The sequence below is a fragment of the Macaca fascicularis genome, chromosome 11, assembly GCF_037993035.2.
Source record: "Macaca fascicularis isolate 582-1 chromosome 11, T2T-MFA8v1.1".
In the NCBI taxonomy this organism is placed as follows: Eukaryota; Metazoa; Chordata; class Mammalia; order Primates; family Cercopithecidae; genus Macaca; species Macaca fascicularis.
This window is the reverse complement of record NC_088385.1, coordinates 18,576,131-18,594,313: the sequence shown is the minus strand read 5'-3', so window position 1 is coordinate 18,594,313 and position 18,183 is coordinate 18,576,131. Positions and strand designations below refer to the sequence as shown.

The 18,183-nt window shown below is 37.4% G+C and overlaps 1 protein-coding gene across 5 annotated transcripts in view; it reads left to right on the top strand.

Annotated features, from left to right (window-relative positions):
- Positions 1 to 226: 226 nt before the first annotated feature.
- EPS8 (EGFR pathway substrate 8, signaling adaptor) overlaps positions 227 to 18,183 on the top strand; it is a 169,480-nt gene continuing 151,523 nt past the window's right edge. For 2 of the 5 annotated variants that reach the window (XM_005570246.5, XM_074006325.1), the window contains exon 1: positions 227 to 454. The gene's annotated coding sequence lies outside the window, so the exon portion shown is untranslated. Of the gene's footprint in view, positions 608 to 963; positions 1,056 to 18,183 lie in introns of those variants that run through there. The other 3 variants (XM_065523802.2, XM_074006326.1, XM_065523800.2) reach the window with 2 other exon arrangements.

Here is an 18,183-nt window from a genome sequence, read left to right as displayed (position 1 = left end):
TCCTCCGGTCCCTCTCCCGCCCACCCGGCCTCACCGGCCGCTTCGCCTCCAGCGCTGGAGTCGACCAGAACTCCGCGGCTCGGCAGCCAGCAAGACCCGGAGAGCGGATCCCGCTCCTGGCTGCGCGGCGCGCACTCGCCTGCCCGCCCGCTCCCCGGTTCCTCGCGCGGGCACTGGGCATGCGCGGCGCGCGGTTGGCAGTGGCCGCGAGCGGGCGGGCGGCTCCAGACTTCACAGGCAGCAGCTAGCGAGGCGGTCTCGCCCGGCGCGAGGCCGGCGCTGTGCTCGCCTCGGAGATCGCTGCTCTTCAGCTGGGCGCAGGGGGCGGCTCCGCGGCTCGCGGACGACTGGCTGGGCGCGAATCAGATTGGGGGGCTTTCTCCCGGTCCCCTCCCACCTCGTCTGGGCTCGCGGCGTCTCCGGGGAAAGCCGTGGCCCCGAGGGCGGATCCGAGGTAAGAGCGCCTTGGCGAAAGGCGCCGGTCCGGGGGTCCGGCGGCTTTGACTCTCTCGATTTTAAAAATTCGCCTTTGTGTGCTGCATCGGAGCGGTGCCAGGAGCCGCGTCCGCCTCCCTTCACTTTGCTTTCAACTGGTGTTGGCAGCCAGGTGCGCGAGGGCGCTGCGGCCGGAGACTTTCGCTCGCCGGGTCCGGGCAAGCCGCGGGGCCCGTGCAGACCCGCGCCCAGGGCTCCGGGAGGCTGGGCAGGGAAGGTTCGCCGTGGCTCAGTGATATTCATGGTAACCTGAGCTTCCGCAGATACACCTGCGCTCATCTGGTCCGTGGGGCGACTGCAGACCGAGTATCCCGATCTCGGCTTATTATGTTAGACTTGGGATTTGTTGAGCTGCTCTCCCCACCCGCCTCAAATGGGGAGGGGTTCTTTTCAAAATGACCCTTTGGGACAGGGTCCCACCCCCGTTCACCCCCTCAAATTAAGATAGCTCATTGTTTCGGAATCGTTGTCAATGCCTAATTGCTGTTGACTTTCTTAGCTTACTCCACTTTACTCACCATTTTACTTTTGGGAAGACAGACGGCTTTTCTCCGGTTGTGGTCAGTTCATGCATTTGAAATGGGTTTCCCCACCCATGTACCCCCTGCTCTCTCCGATGTTCTCACTCTTACTTTCTTTCCTAGGACTACCTGTTTGCAAAATCTTTGCACCGATCGTTCTCCTGCGGTGTTTCTTAAATCCTCTTCCTCCCATAGGGCCCGTAGTACTGTTGGAATCTCGCGGGGGGCAGGACGCCGTGGTATTAGGATTTGAAATCCGTAGACATCTAGAGCGGTGAAGCATTAGGATTTAGAACCCTCCTTTACAAAATATGTTTCAGTGAAAAGTGTTACTGCTTCTCTTTTCAAGGTTTCTTGCCTTAGATAGTAAAGAGGAATGGGTAAAAAGAGCTAATATGTTAGGATAAGTTCAGATAAAACTTGGTTTCAGATGTGTATGTGAAGAGTGTGATTTTTTGGCTTTGTCGTTTTTGAGAAATAGGAGAGTTAGGATTCCGGGCAGGCTTCTTTATATTGAAAATAATGATAATAATTAAAAAACCCCTCAAAGTAACTGTGTTGTGTATTTCCTCTAGTTTATTTTCATTGAAAGGACTCTATTCTTCCACAGCTCCTTGGGTTCTGGAAAGTGAGCAATAGTAATGGACATCATGTGCTAGTGAGTCTATTGGAATTAAAGTCAATGTCATCCTGTCTCACCTAGTATAGAATTTTTTGTTTGGGATCGCAGTTTTCTAAACATATTGCTGTAGTTCTTAAGTTACTGGTGTGGAAAATTTTGGGTCACGAATTCACACTTTTACTTACAATTTGAAAAAACAGTATAGAATTGTCACATAAAGGGTAAGGTAGAATGTATCACAAATACAATAGTGTTAATAGAATGCGTTTAGTGCAGAATACACAGATTGAGACTTAGTAAGATTGCACCACAAGTCATTCACTTTATAGCAGGAAAAAAGAAGGAAAATATAATTTGCTTTTAATTCTACTATTCTGAGATAACTGCTGTTTACAAGACTTGGTGCATTCTCTTTGTAATTTTTTTCACTTCCCAATGTCATTGAATATTATATATAGTAATTTCTAGCAAGTGTAATTTAACTGACACTATTAATAGCCCCACTCTTAATGGGGCGATGTTTCTTTTGTTTCCTGTCAGGAACCTAGTGTCTAATTTTGAATATTTTGTTTGTTTGTGATCAAACATAAAGATTCATTTTGTTTTTATTTCTAGCTTTTTCCCGCTTTCAAGGTTTTATCAATACTGATTCTTTTCAGATACCAGTTCTTTTCTATGCTATGGCATTGGCTTGCTACTGTCTACTTTGTGTTTATTACATTCCCAATCCTAGTTGTTTTGTTACCCTCTATTTCACACCCTTTCCCCTACTGCTTTTTATTCTTCTCTCTACTCCCTTCTTTTACATACCTCTTTTAATTCTGTAGCAGGTCACTTGAACCAAGGTTTGTATAAGAAAACATAGTATCCAGAATAGGAAATGATAGCTTTTTAAAAGTTGTCTCTTTAGATACTTGAAATTCTATTGGATGAATATTTAAGCACTGATTTATGTAATATTTATATACAACTCAGCTTTCCCGAGTTGTATGAAACATACTTGGTAGTTACATGGGTCATCACAAAACAACGTAAGTTAATGATAGGGTACAAACTTTTGGACATCTGTAGAGGTATGTCAGGGGGAAAAAGTGAAATTTTAATTAAAGTACTCTGGCTATAGTAAATCCCTCCTGGGAATTATTAATACTACATGAAATTGTTTGCAGCTGTTAGTGATTGAAAATATTTTTGTAAGAAAAATTCTGCATTGGTATAGTTGCAAACATTTTAAGTTGAATATATGCAAGAAAGTGTAAGGTCTTCAGTGCTTCACTACAACCTTTTCTGTATTTTCTAGATGCATTCCTAAATGGGATTTTAAAAAAATAGACCTTATTTCTTAGAAGTTTTGGATTTACAGGAAAGCTACAAATACAGTGTCAATATACCCCCATACCAGCTTCCCCCCTTATTAACATCTTATATTAGTATTTGTTACTGTTAATGAACCAGTATCGGTACATTAGCATTAACAAAGTTTATACTTTATTTAGATTTCCTTAGTTTTTAATGTCCTTTTTCTGTTCCAGGACCCTACCATCCGGAACACCACTAAATGTATTTCCTTGTAATGTCTCCCTAGGCTCCTCTTGGCTGTGAAAGTTTGTTAGACTTCCTTGTTTTTGGTGATGTTTGAGGAGTACTGGTCGGGTATTTTGTAGAATGCATTTTCGTTGGAATTTATCTAATGTTTTTTCTCATGATTAGACTGTGATTATAGGTTTTTGGTAGGAAGATCACAGAGGTAACACGCCATTTTCATCTGATATCAAGGGTATATACTATCAACATGATTTGTCACTGTGATACTCATCTTTATCACCTGGCTGAGGTAGTATTTATCAGGTTTTTCCAATTTTCTCTGCCTTTTTCATGCTGTGCTCTTGGAAGGACTGTGTATGGCCTATACTTAAGGAGTAGAAAGTTATGTTTCCCCCTTTGAAGGCAGAATATCTATATAAATTACTTAGATGTTTTTCTCCATGGGAGATTTGTCTCTTCTCCCGCATGTGTTTATTTACTCAATCATATTTATTTTGTTCTGGACTCATGGGTATATATATTATATAAATATAAAATCTATCTATCTAAATATTTTGGGTTATAATCCAATGCTACTTTATTTTGTTACAGCTTGGCTCCAGTGCCTCTTTGACATACTACCATCAATGTGAATTTTGTTTTTTTGGAAGCATTTCCTTACTTTCTGGTACTATGAGATGCTCTAGGTTCATCTGTATACATCTTGCCACGGTCCTAGAATCAGTCATTTCTCCAAGGAATCCGGATCATTTTGTTGGGGAATGGTGTTAGAAACCAAGATCTGAGTGCTAGGTGTGCTTGTTGCTTCTGCAGTGTCATTGCTTCTAGGTTCTCTCATGTGACAAAGCAGGAAATACATGTGTGTATATGAACATATCTATAGATATTTTTATGTAACAGTTTGTATCCATGTTTAACTGTGAATTTACATTTTATCTGTAATGCTAATTCATTACCACAGGTATCATTCTAGCCTTCTCCCCTTGTTTATATGGAAACTTACTCCAACAGTGAGAAGAAACCTGGCTTGCACCATCTGCCATACATTTGCTTATTCATTCATTTCTTTCATAGATGTATAGCAGCATTCAAATTGTTAACCTGTGTTCCTATGGGAAACAACTTTAGCATCAAGAGTACACTGTTTATGTACTATTCCTTTTGCTTTTAGTCTCACAGCCTCTACTTATTTCTAGAGTTAGTCAGCTAAGCATCTTTCCTCCTATCCTTTTCAGTGAGATTGTAGCACACATTTATAATACAGTTAGATTTCTTTGTTACAATCTGCATTCCACCTTGGGATTCCTTGACCTTCTAAATGATTTGCTTACATTTGCATACATTAAAGTTTACTCTTTGTCCTGTGAAGTTCTTTGGGTTTTGACAAATGCTTAATTTGATGTAGCTATCCTTAAAGGATCATAGTGTCATACCAAATAATTTCAACACATTACAAATCCCCTGGGCTTCACTCGTAACCTCTGTGAGCCCCTCTCCCAGAAAACCACGAATCTTTACTGTCTCTTTACTTTTGCCCTTTCCAGATGTTGTATAATTGGAATCATACAGCCTTGCCAGACTGGCTTCTTTCGTTTAGCAATACACATTTAAGGTTCATCCATGTCTTCTTGAGGTTTAATAGCTCATTTCTTTCTATCATTATCAGATATATCATGGTTTGTTTATTCACCCATTGAAGGATATTTTGATTGCTTCCAGTTTTTGGCAACTATGAATGAAGCTGCTATGAATATTCACATGCAGGTTTTTGGTTAGACATAAGTTCTTATATCCATTGGATAAATATTTAGGAGTATGATTGCTGGATCCTGTGGTAAGATTATGGTTAGCTTTGTAAGAAATTGCCAAACTGTTTTCCAAAGTGGCTGTACTATTACATTTTCACCAGCAATGAATGTGAGTTCTTATTGCCCCACATCTTTGCTAGCATTTGATTTTGCCAGTTTTTTTGGATTTTATCCATTCTAATAGGTGTGTAGTAATATGTCATTGTTAACGTTAATTTACTATTTCTTAATGACATATGATGTTAACATCTTTTCACATGCTCCTTTTCATCTGTACATCTTCTGTGGTGTGATGTCTGTTCAGATCATTTGCCCACTTTTTAATGGGGTTGTTTTCTTATTGTTGAGTTTGAAGAGTTCTTTATACATTTTATATATGGGCACTTTATCAGATATGTGTTTTGCAAATATTTTCTCCCACTTTGGTTTGTCTTTTTATTTTCCTAACAGTGTCTTTGTCAGAACAGATGTCTTTAATTTTAATAAGGCCAACTTACGAATTTCATGGATAGGCTTTGGTGTTGTATTTGAAAACTCATTGCCAAGGCTGCATAGATTTTATCCTGTGTTTTTCCTAGAAGTTTTATAGTTTTGCATTTTACATTTAGGTATGTGATCCATTTAGAGTTAATTTTTATGAAAGGTATAAGGTCTGTGTCTAGCTTAATTTTTTTGCTTATGGATTCCTAGTTGTACCAGCACAAGTAAATGTGATTTTTAAATTATAAATTAGGTTTGGAATTGAAAGGAAAATGTTTTTATTAAATTTTTTATTACATGTTCTGCAAAATTACTTACCTAAACAGTTGAGAAATGACTTAGAAACTAATATATAATACAGCGTGTACTGTGTGCCAAGATTTATTTCTAGACATTGTACATAATTCATTTTCCTCTTTTTTTTTTTTTTAACTAACTCAGAGATTCTTCTTCGTGAAAATGGAATTGTTAGTATAGAGTAACATCTGTCAGTTCTTTTAGATCTTATCATAGGAAATAATAGTTTGATTTTTTGAAAAAAGAATCTGGAATAAAGGATTTGCAGGGTGTATGTTGAGAAGAGGCAGTTGATGTATGCACCAGCTAGAAATCTGAGACTTAACTATATGGTCTTGAATCTTTTCCCATGCTATTCTTCCTGCTACAAGTGACTTTTTTCAAGTACAGTTGACCCTTCAATAATGCAGGGGTTAGACGCACTGACCCCTGCACAGCTGGAAATTTGTGTATAATTTTTGACTTCCCAAAAACTTAACTAGTAACCCTTCTGTTGACTGGAAACCTTACTGATAACACAGTCTATTAACCCATGTTTTGTATGTTATATGTATATTACACTGTATTCTTACAATAAACTAGAGAAAAGAAAATTTTCTTAGTCAAACCATAAGGGAGAGAAAATACAGTACTGTACTGTACTTATTGATATTATAAGTTTTTGTCTGCTTACAAGATGACTCCTATGTCTGAAAAGGTGGGGAATGGAGAGGCAGGGCTGGGAACTGCAGCTGCAGACCTCAATCTATGCTACATACCAAGCAATTCAACTTTATCTCGTAATGTCATGACTTTTCTCTGTTTCTGGGGAGCATTTCCGGCATCTCTAGTGGCATGTTTTCATTCAAGGTTTGTGGTATTGCACTAAACAGGATGAAAAATACAAGAGAACAGCGAGAAATCATTTTTTACTGTGATACACAATTTACCGGAGAGATGAACCGCTCACGCGGAGATGATTAACATCACACAGTGGATTAAGCGGATACTCACAACACTTGAACTCACTGCAATAACAACAGGAGGTGGCTATGAAATTATTACAGTAGTACAGTATATACTACAGTTAATTGTATGCTGTTAGAACTTAATGCATCTTTACATTTGTTTACATTTCTCTTGACTGTGAATGATACTGTGTATTGTGTGTGTGTGTAAGTTTTGATAAATTTTAATTTTTTCTAATAAATTTTATGGCTACTGCCATAAAATGATAAAGTAGACTAGTATTTATATATATATAATGCATTCATGACATACCTTTTTTCTTAATTTTTTTGTTATCCCGGCTACATGGTTTGTCTGTGTTTTTATTGTGTTTATTTATTTAAAAAAATTTTTTGAGACAATCTCACTGTCACCCAGGCTGGAGTGCAGTGGCACAATCTTGGGCTCACTGCAGCCTCAACCTCCCAGGCCCAGGTGATCCTCCCCACTCAGCCTTCTGAATAGCTGGGACTATAGGCATGTATCACCAAGCCTGGCTAATTTATTTTTATTTTTATTTTTTGCAGAGACAGGATCTCTCTGTGTTGTCCAGGATGGTTTTGAACTCCTAGGCACAAGCAATGCTTCCAAGTTGGCCTCCCAAAGTGCTGGTATTATAGGCATGAGCCACCACACCCAGCCCAAGTGTTTTTAAATTGTCACAAATCTCCAAAAATTTTTCCAAATATATTTATTGAAAAAAATCTGGGTATAAGTGGACCCATGTTAGTTCAAACCTGTCTTTTCAAAAGTCAAATGTACCTCTCTTTTGGTATACATTTTGTGTCATTGATATTGTGGTGTACTATAGTTTGCATATTTGTCCCCTCCAAAACTCGTGTTGAAATTTCATCCTCAATGTGGCAGTTTTGAGAGGTGAGGCCTTTAAGAAGTGATTGATCCATTCATGAATTAATGGATTAAGGGGTTATCATGGGAGTGGGACTGGTGGCTTTGTAAGAAAAGGAAGAGAGACTGAGTGAGCGCATGAGCACACTCAGCCCTCTTGCCCTGTGATGTTCTCTATTGTCCTGGAACTCTTAGAGAGTCCCCACCAGCAAGAAGGCTCTCACCAGACCGTGGACTTCTTTTTTTTTTCTTTTTTTTTTTTTTTGAGACGGGGTCTCGCTCTGTCACCCAGGCTGGAGTGCAGTGGCCGGATCTCAGCTCACTGCAAGCTCCGCCTCCCGGGTTCACGCCATTCTCCTGCCTCAGCCTCCCGAGTAGCTGGGACTACAGGCGCCTGCCACCTCGCCCGGCTAGTTTTTTGTATTTTTTAGTAGAGACGGGGTTTCACCGTGTTAACCAGGATGGTCTCGATCTCCTGACCTTGTGATCCACCCGTCTCGGCCTCCCAAAGTGCTGGGATTACAGGCTGGAGCCACCGCGCCCGGCCTGACCGTGGACTTCTTAACCTCCATAACTGTAAGACATAAATTCCTTTTCTTTAGAATTACCCATTTCAGGTATTCTGTTATAAGCAACGGAAAACAGAGTAAGACAGGATTAGAAATATTTATATTGTTGCACTAAAGTTAGAACCAGTATTCTTCAAGAAGCAGGTGGAGCAGCTCACATAATAATAGTACCTTTTGTGTGGCGTGTGTTACATACATTATCTCCTTTACTGTTACAAGAGCCCTTTAAGGCATGCTTCTTTATCTCTGAATTACAGATAAAGGAATAGGCCCAGAAAGATAAAGCGACTTGTGTCACACATGGGGAGAAAGGGACAGAATTGGGATGAGAACCCTGACCTGACTCCAAAATCCATGCCCTTTCCACTTGGTCATGCTGCACTTATAAAAGAAAAAGGGCAAGGATGGTATCAGGGTGTCCTTAATTATATTCTTTTCTTTAATACTGTGCTGTATACCTGCTCAAATGACTACTGTGCTAAACAAGAATAGCTAAAAAGAATGTGTATTTAAGCTCCACAAAGATTCTTCTAGCTTTGTTTTCTGTTGACTTATCTATATCCTACTGACCAGAGGTATGTGGTGATGGAACATGGTTGTAAAGAATGAGATTCTTTTAAAGAGAAAAATTTGTGGGGAATTAGACAAAATAAAACAAGTAATGGTAGCATTAGCTAGTTAGTTATTTCTTTCCCTCATTGGATTTAAAGCTTCTCAAGGACAGGGAACTGAGTCAGTTAAGTTCCCCGAGGTATTTAAGCCCAACACACTGTATATGACACACTCACAAAAGGCTTGCTGAATGAAGTTAGCACTTACTATCATACTTTTACATAAGTACTTAAAAGGGGATGAGTTTTCCTCACATAGGAAGTTGAACATTACTACATTTTATTTGTTTATTCATTCATTTTTTATTGAGTGTTTGTTGAGTATCTGTTCTGTGCCAGACACCAGGAATACAAAAATGAGTAAGATAGGATCTCTGCCTTTTGTTGTCAGGAGGCTCAGAGAATGGAGGTAGCCAGACACCTGTTTTAGTACAGTGTGGAGCTGAAGGAAGTATATATTAAAAAGCAAACAAACAATGGACTTTGGAATCAGACCTTATCTGCCTTGGTTTTCTTATCTAAGAGGTGGAAATGTCAAGTAGGTACTATTATCCGTGGGGGATGTTAAATGAAAAGTGTGTGCGTGTGTGTGTGTGTGTGTGTGTGTGTGTGTGTGTGTATTCCCAATCTCAGCACATAGCAGAAAGGAGAGCCTCACTGTGGCCGAAGGAGTCAGAAAAGTCTTTACTGGGGAAGGTGATGTTTGAGTCTCATAGAATGAATTTTTGAGGCAAAGCGAGACACTCATCTCTCTCCAGGTGGAAAGATGAGCATGTTTGACGTCTGTGGAATAGGTTGGCATGATGGGAGTGGTGGGAAGTTCTGCACATTCCCACATTCAGAGTTTACAGGAGTATTAGAACTGAATGAGCAGTTATTTTTCATTTTTGTAAGTAACAATACAACAGAGTATTCATTACATTGTAGCAGAAGAGAATAAAGATACTAAACCTGTTTAAGAATTGCATGAATCTTCTAGTCACATGGCCTTCTAAATGTAGCTCTTTATGTAGCAAACAAATTCATGTGTGCTTTTTCAGTCCTGTGACACTCAAGTGATTATATGGAATTTAAGAAAGAGAACTTGCATGTTTTTGGGTGAAATTGGAGGTCCTGTTTCAAACCATTCTTACATTTAGTAGCATAGCAACAAAAGAATGTAATAATCTATGAAACCAGATCTAGTCCTGTTTAAGCCTACCTAAAATTCTAAGCCATAAATAGTTTCTGAACAGAACCTGAAACATATTATTTAGGAATGTACTAAAAAATAACTTGTTAAATGAATTATGTGCTTGATAAGAGATCAGAGTTCTATAATTGAAAAATTGTGTTTTTAATATAAGGGGAGAAGAAAAAGAGAAAGAAAAAATAGAAAAAAAGATTGATAGAAGGAAGTTTGTACTTAAATGAGGGAAAAACATTTTTCAAGTCCCTTATTGAGAGCTGTTGAATTATCTTTTGTTAACACCATTAGAATATTACTGTTGTTCCTTATTATAGAAATACTTGTATATTATTGAGATATTTGTTAGTTTAATGCAACAATAGAATGTTTCCAGTATCTGAAGTGGAAAAACAAAGCTGCAAATAAAAATATATGTAAAATCTCTCTCTTTTGAAAAGACATTGATTACAATTTATCTAATTTTCTACAATAATTTTGACATTTAAAGTTGATGGTTATTTTAGACCTGAATGTATAATAAGATGATTTTAAGTACTCTTTTAGAATTTAAAGAAAGATATACTTTTGATGATAGAAATAGAAGATACACTTAACTGTTTCGCTAGTGAAAAGTCTGTTATATTTTTCTAGGCACGGTGGCTCACGCCTGTAATCCCAGCATTTTGGGAAGCCAAGGCTAGTGAATCACCTGAGTTTGGGAGTTTGAGACCAGCCTGACAAACATGGAGAAACCCTGTCTCTACTAAGAATACAAAATTAGCAGGGCTTGGTGGCGCATACCTGTAATCCCAGCTACTCGGGAGGCTGAGGCAGGAGAATCGCTTGAACCCCGGGAGGCAGGAGGTTGTAGTGAGCCAAGATTGCGCCATTGCACTCCAGCCTGGGCAACAAGAGCAAAACTCTGTCTCAAAAAAAAAAAAAAAAAAAAAAAAGTCTGTTACATTTTAAAATCTTGCTTTGCCTTCTTTTTGGGGGGCTTGGATTTCTTGAAATTCATTTTGTGAGTAACTTGGTGAATTAATGACTCATTTTCTGCCTGGGCATGCAAACTGCATTTGATAGTTTCTTTCATATATGGAAGAAATGAAAACACTACCTCTAAGTAGATTTACTATCTTTATTCCTCCCATAAAGGCATGAACAGCTTGTTCATGTTTATATGCATGTGTATGTAATCTCCAATTTCCCTTTGCAGTGGGTTTTCAAAACTTCAACTGTTTTATGACAAACTATATGTATTTGGGAGTTTAAAAATATTATTCTTTAGTCCAGGAATGTTGATTTTTGAAACCCTATCTTCAGACTGAGTTGTCTTTATTGTTTTAGTGTTTATCTATATTCTCAGAACCTCTATTGTGTGGTCTGTTTTCAAAAAAGTACAGTGTGTTTTTTTTTTGTTTTGTTTTGTTTTTTTTTTACACATCAAGATCCTTTTAGTTGACAGAACATTAATTTTGTCAGTAGTTCTTTTATTTAGCTCCTTTGTGGGGCCTTGTTAGATTCTGAATAATTTAATAGCAATGGAATCCTTTCTGTGATAAAAATCTGGTCATTGGTCCAGTACTTGCAGCATTATTCACATGATACTCATGCATGCAAAGGTGTGGGATTAACGCGTATGCCTGAAGAGTGCGTGTCGGAGTGTTTTTAATCATTGTTGAAAATCACCCTCTAAAGATTTTTGTGTGCGTTAATTCTCAGATTTGCTTAAAGTATTATCACTTCTATTTTAAAATGAATAATCCATGATGGCCTAGCCTGAACAATAATGTGTAAGGAAAATTGGAAAAATTATAGCTTCATTTAAATTTAGGAATAAAGTCTATTTTTTGTGTGTGTTTGTATGTTTGCTATGTTTGCAGAATTACAGAATAAATGGTTTAAAGCATATTTGTTTTTATGTTATTTTAATTTTTTTACATTTCTTACCCAAACTGTTGAAACAAACAGTTTCAGCCCCAGTTAGTACAACATCCATAAACTTGGTCCACATTTCACATTTTCAGCTTTATCTGAAGACTTGCTACTTTCCATGGTCTCGTCAAGAAAATAGTCTTTTACAATTCTTGAAGCAGATAAATAACCATGTGGGCTTTCCTTCATCACTGCCTTCCCCAACTCTTCTCCTCCTCCCAGCTGTACCCCCTCCTTTAGCTCGTTTCTGACACCCTTTTTAAATCCTCAGATGGCTTTAATAGAAAAGTATATTTTTCATAACTTTGATAGCTTTCCAATTACTATTCTAACTCTTTCTTATTGCCTGGTGAGATCTCAGTCATGGAGAGAGAAGTCTGAATAAAAGAGACATTCATAGTGGTTGTGACAGTGAAGGTTAAGTTTAGGCTGCTAGGGAGTTTGAAACAAAGGAGGGATTGAAGCCTTCATCGCCTTTACCTTATTTGGGTACTAAGTAAGTGATTTTGGAAATAGTAAAATCTCATTATGAAGAGAGTGAAATCTAGTCCAGAATACATGTGTTAACAGTGCTTAACTTTAACTGGAATGCATCTTAACACCATTCAGTTTTTATACCGATTAGAAAGGTCCACTGTGGCTTTGTTCATATATTAGGACATATGCTGCTGGTTTTTTTGTTTTGTTTGTTTGTATGTGTGTGTGTGTGTGTGTGTGTGTGTGTGTGTGTGTGTGTTTCATTTTGCTTTGTAGGTACCCCTTCTCACTGTAGGGAATTTTAGAATTTGAATTAAAATATATCTTGAGTTATATAATGTAAAAAACAATTCACATAGGCTCCTCCATGGCATCGTAAAGAATCTTAAAATGGATATAAAAGTCACTTCATCTTACCTCCAATGTCCTTCCTCCATCTATATCTGTTATCTCTAGCTATTTTCATCTTTTCTCTCTGCCAGGCAGTTAATGGAATTGTTGAAGAATGATTTTGTCAGCTCTCATTGGACTACAGGATAAAAGACCTAAAAATATGGGATAATTTAATCCAATGGCTACCAATTACATTTTGTGTTATGTGTATGGTTTTCAAAGGCATTGATATAATCAAACTATTGTTATTGGGAAATATGACATTTTCAATAAGATTCCAAACTAATAGATAGAGTGGTAAAATGATTGGAAAAACAAGCGGTGGTAGAATCTGATATAGAAATAGTTTGGCAGTAGCAAAAGGGGAAACACTACGCTTCTCAAGAACCCATAAGCCATTTTTACCAGCACCGTGCTCTTCATGAGCTACATCTAGGGAACTTTGATTCTATGCTGTAAGGAACAATATATTATTTGATTTAAGTGTATATTAAGTAAGTGTTCAATAAATAGCTGCAAAATAAAAGACTGAGTTCTGAATGTGGAAATTCCTATTCTTGCAAGATTGAGCCAGACATTTCTAGCTAACATTGACATTACTGGGCTAATGCGGACATCAGTTGGGTTTTGGGTATTAGGCGTAACAAATGCTTGCTGATGCGTAGGGGCTAATCTAGGTCTGTGTTAGTTCCTGAGAGAGTGCATGTGAACTTGAGGGGATGGTTTTTAGAGTAGTCATTCACTTAAGTCAGCTGGTTTTTTCTCTCTTCCAGAAGAGTACCGGATTGCTCCTTTGTAGGCGATGAGTTGAGAACATGGCTTAACTCTTAAAGCTAGAGAAACTAGTTCAGCCAGAAGTGTATTATTTCCCCCCAAAATTACATTTAAAAGCTTCTAGCTATGATCATTTCAGCTGCTCCTTCCTCCTCTTCTAATTATTCCTGCTATTTCTGTTACTGATGTCAACCATACCAATCAGTGGAAAGGAAAATACCTGGGCAAAAATTTCTTTTAAAAGAAAAATTGTTGGAGAGAAATATGCACACAAATGCATATGGAATATATAATAAAATACATATGAAACTGTCCTTTGTATGTGAAAGTGAGTTAGTTTGTTGTAGTGGTGTTAGAGCTTGTTTAATTCATTTCAGCTTTTTCCAGTGTTCTTTCTTGTAATACACATATATGGGACAGGAATTTTGCTAAATCATTAGCAGGCCCATCGGCTTAATGTAACCCAATCTAGTTTCTTGATCTAACAGTCCTGGATAGACAACTTTATCTAATAGAAAATAATTTTGTTTCAGTTAATGAAATTTATCTGTCAATAAAGAAATTAAGTGCCTATTAAGTGCTAGTACTAAATAATGAGAATACTCTAATTGACAAGATAGACAACATTCTTATCTTCTTTGTGGACTGTGTGATGTTAGACGCCTAAATGAAAAGAAGCATAAAAACTTAACAGAAGCATCAGGTTCTAGGTAAGGGCTCAAAAATCTGGAAAATAAAGGATAATCTTTTTGGCTTCTCTCCCCCTCTTTCCTTAATAGAGGTTCACGTTTTTTCCTATTCAAATGTAAATATATTAACATTTTGTATTGTTTTTCTACATATACTGGTACTGTAGATTTATAAAATAAGTCTATTTCCAATTTATGTGTATTTTACAATGATTCCACAAAGGAACATTGGCTATTTATGAGCTTTGGGGAAAATTACAGTATACCAGTACTCTCTTTGAAAGAGTATTTAAACTATTAAGTTCAATTTAAGATCAGACCAGACAAGTGTGGTTTATGTCATTTTTATATACAGTATTCAGTATTTTTTCCTGGAAACTTTTGGGAGTGAAGAAGCCATTATTCATAAAATGAATTCATATTTAACACCTTAGGCTGATTGTAAAGTGTTAAACCTTAGAGATGGGGAAAATTCTGTTGTCTTGAATTTTGAATGTGGTTAACTTTAAGACTGCCATATGAATTGCCAAGTTGCAAAATTGTTTTTGCATTTCACTTACAAGCAAGGAAAATGTGGACTCCCCCTTCTTTAGTGGAGCCAAGTGCATTCTAACACACCTCTCAAATTACACACCACTGAAATGATACTCACAATGGGTTTGGCTCATGTGTTCCTAGTTAGCTACTATGAATGAAAGATTCATAACTATCTGTTTCAAAAAACTTCTTTATTTGCACTGCAGGGAGCTTAATTGTTTGATAGCAGGGTCAAGAATTGCTTTTAAATACTAAGTCAGCATGCATGGATTGGGCTATTATACACTGAACTGAAAAAAAAGATTTCTGTGCACAAAGAAGGCTTTAGATAAATATTTGTCAAATCATTGATTAGTTTGTTGGCTGTGGAAGAATAAAGTCCCTGAGTTTTCCCACCTTCTTGGTAATTTGGACCAAATATTTTGGTCACGATTTTATATGTGTATATATAAACAAACCTGTAACCTTTCCCTTACCTTGCCTATTGAGCATTGTAGAATACAGGATCACAGGGAGGAGGAAGTCATCCATACTTACTAGACAGATGGTTGGCATCCCTGTGGCAACCTTGTGATCTAATAATTTTCCAAGTTCTGTCTACCTAACTGAAGAGTAATAGCTGTTTACTGTTTGCTTAAATAACACTAGGCCTGTATGCAAGTTGGAGGGGGGTGGGGTGAAGGAAGCATTTAGGTATATAAATTCATCTCTGCAGTTTTACCAAATCTGTAGCATACGGGCACCTCTTTTCCAAAAGAAAACATTCATTACTTCCTCATTTTGATTATTCCTTCTTATTTGTGGCTCAAGCAAACCATTACCAGAGAATCTTTTTTTTTTTTTTTTAATTGATGATACACTAAAATTTAGTTATTTTTGAAGATTTGTTTTCAAAGGTAGTATTTGAATATATTGGTAAAAGATGGTGGAATCATTTTCCTGCTTTTCTGCAGTAAATTAGTTTGTACACTTCTGGTGACAGTTGCTCAACTATCCAAAGAAGATGAAGCTTTTAAAACATTTTTAACAAATATTTATGAATGCATGAAATTGATTATGTTTATTAAAGTCACAAAAGATTTCTAGCCTTTATTATAAATTTTATAAATTGCTACTGCAAAAATGAGAGAGGATTATAGTTACCAACGTGAATTACTTTTGTTTGGTCAGACATTGACTTCCCTTGATTGCCACCTTGTCACTCTGTTTACTAGACACAGATAGGAACTTCTTTTTTCATCCTATGATACGCGTTTGATTCACGTCATATGCTGTCAAAATAATGTTGTCCTGAGATTATTTGCTGGAATGATAAAACTGATGCAGACTATGTCAGCTAGACTTGTTAATATCACGTTATTCTTTCTAATAAGTACTTGTACTTAGAATGCTTACTTGCTTCTAGTGCATCATGTCTCTTTTCCTATCCCAAAGCTTTTTATATTTATATTTTCATTTCTTTTTAATCTCTCTCCTTCATCTCTTGAAGGGGCTGGTAAACCCAGTTCTAAAATATTTCATGTATCTATCTCCCTTTAACACATAATTTGGTCCCACGCATATGTTTAATACCAGGATATCCCTATTCATTTCCTTCTTCTGAGGATGATTGAAATTTTGTTGCTTCATGATTGCCTTCTAATTTTCAACTTGACTTAAACCAGAGTATAGTAAGAGAACCATTAATAATCACAATTAATAACATTAGAATGTAATTTTAATAATTCAGGCCTCTATTGCAAAATGTATTATGGAGTCAGTTTAAAATGTGATTCTTCTCTCTCTTATATGTACCTATGTCCAAGTGTTTATATAGTAAGCTCTTGGAGTTCAGATGTGTCCTGGTGAGGTATTCTGCATATATGGAACATAGTCTCTTAACATCCTTTTGCTATTGCCTTATTTCTGTCTTGTTTCCACGTAAGATTCTTGAAGAAAAGCTTAATGTCTATGGTTTCCTCTTCACTTCTCCTACGTTAGCCAGCCCACTGTGGTCTGATGCTGACCTTATGTCTGTAGGTCACCTGCCATCTTCTAAAACCTAAACCGGAAGGAAAATGTTCAGTTTTTACTTGATTTTGCTGTAGCATTTACCTGGAAACTCATTGAGGACATAAACTGAGTTTCATTCCCTATGAATTTTTACCATTTAGGGTTTCTGGTGCTTTGTAGACCTATTTGCTGCCTGAATGTATGTTTGTAATGATTTTTGCCTTCTTTTAAATAAAAAGAATATTCTCTTCCTTTGGCTTCTGTGGTGGTGCTGTTCTTTCCTGATTAACATCTACCTCTGCTTTGTTACCCATCTACACTTAGATGTTAATTCAGAAGCTCTGCTACTTGGGATGGAATAGGTATCCCAAATTCTTCCTAAGTGCAACTCTCAAGTAAGTTCTAGCACCATCTGTTGGCAGCAGGGAGAGCCAATGCTTTTTTTTTTTTTGGTGTGTGCCTCAGTTCATGGTTTTGTGTATTCTCAGAACGTTCACAAGTTGAAAAGTTTCTGGATTTTCTCGAATTATTTTCTCAGCCCTCATCTCATTTCATGTTACATTCTAAGTTTCATTCTCTTTCTAGGTGACCTCAATGTTTCGTTTAGAACAATTACTCTCAGTTCTTCAGCTGATGCCTGTCTTGGGAGCTCTAACTCTATGACTGAACCTGAATATCACACAGGCCCCTTAGACTTCACATTTTCCAAAATAAATTTCTTGCTTTTACTCTGGCCCCCTCATCTCTTTCTGTCTCTCTACTTGGAGTGACTTTATCCTAATGACAACCTTAGAAATCTGAATTTTTTCTGGACTCTTTTTCTTACCCATCTTTCTGTCCCACCCTTATGTGACCAGTCATCAAATCTTTTTGATTCTTACTTGCAAATGGCTGACAGAGCACTGTCCACTTCTCACTGTTAATCATGTTACTACCTTGCTTAAAATTCCTCAGTGGTTCCCCATATGCTCATTAGGGTGGTACAAATGAAGGCTCTCTGTGAAGGAGTCCCTTCTTTCCTTGCCAGCCACAGTTTTTTTGCCCTTCTATTCCACACATGCCGTAATAATTGCAATTCCCCGGACACACATAGCTTCACTCTTTCATAAATTTGCATATACTGTTCCCTCTGCCTGGAGTTTCCTCTTTGTCAACCCCATCATATGGCAAACTACTCATTATTTTAGATTCAATCTAAAGATCACTTTCCTAGAAAAAAACTTGTCATTGCTTCTTTTTGCCCAAGTTGTAGAATCTCATACTTACTTTAAAGTAGTTACTATGTCGCTTATGGGTTATTTTACTTGTGTTTCTTTCTAACCAGTCTGTGAGCACTTGGAAGTAAGGAATGTGTCTGAATAATCTTTTGTCTCTTGTCCCTTAGCACAATGATGGGTGCACAGTATGTACTCAGTTTTTGTTTTAGTATTTTTC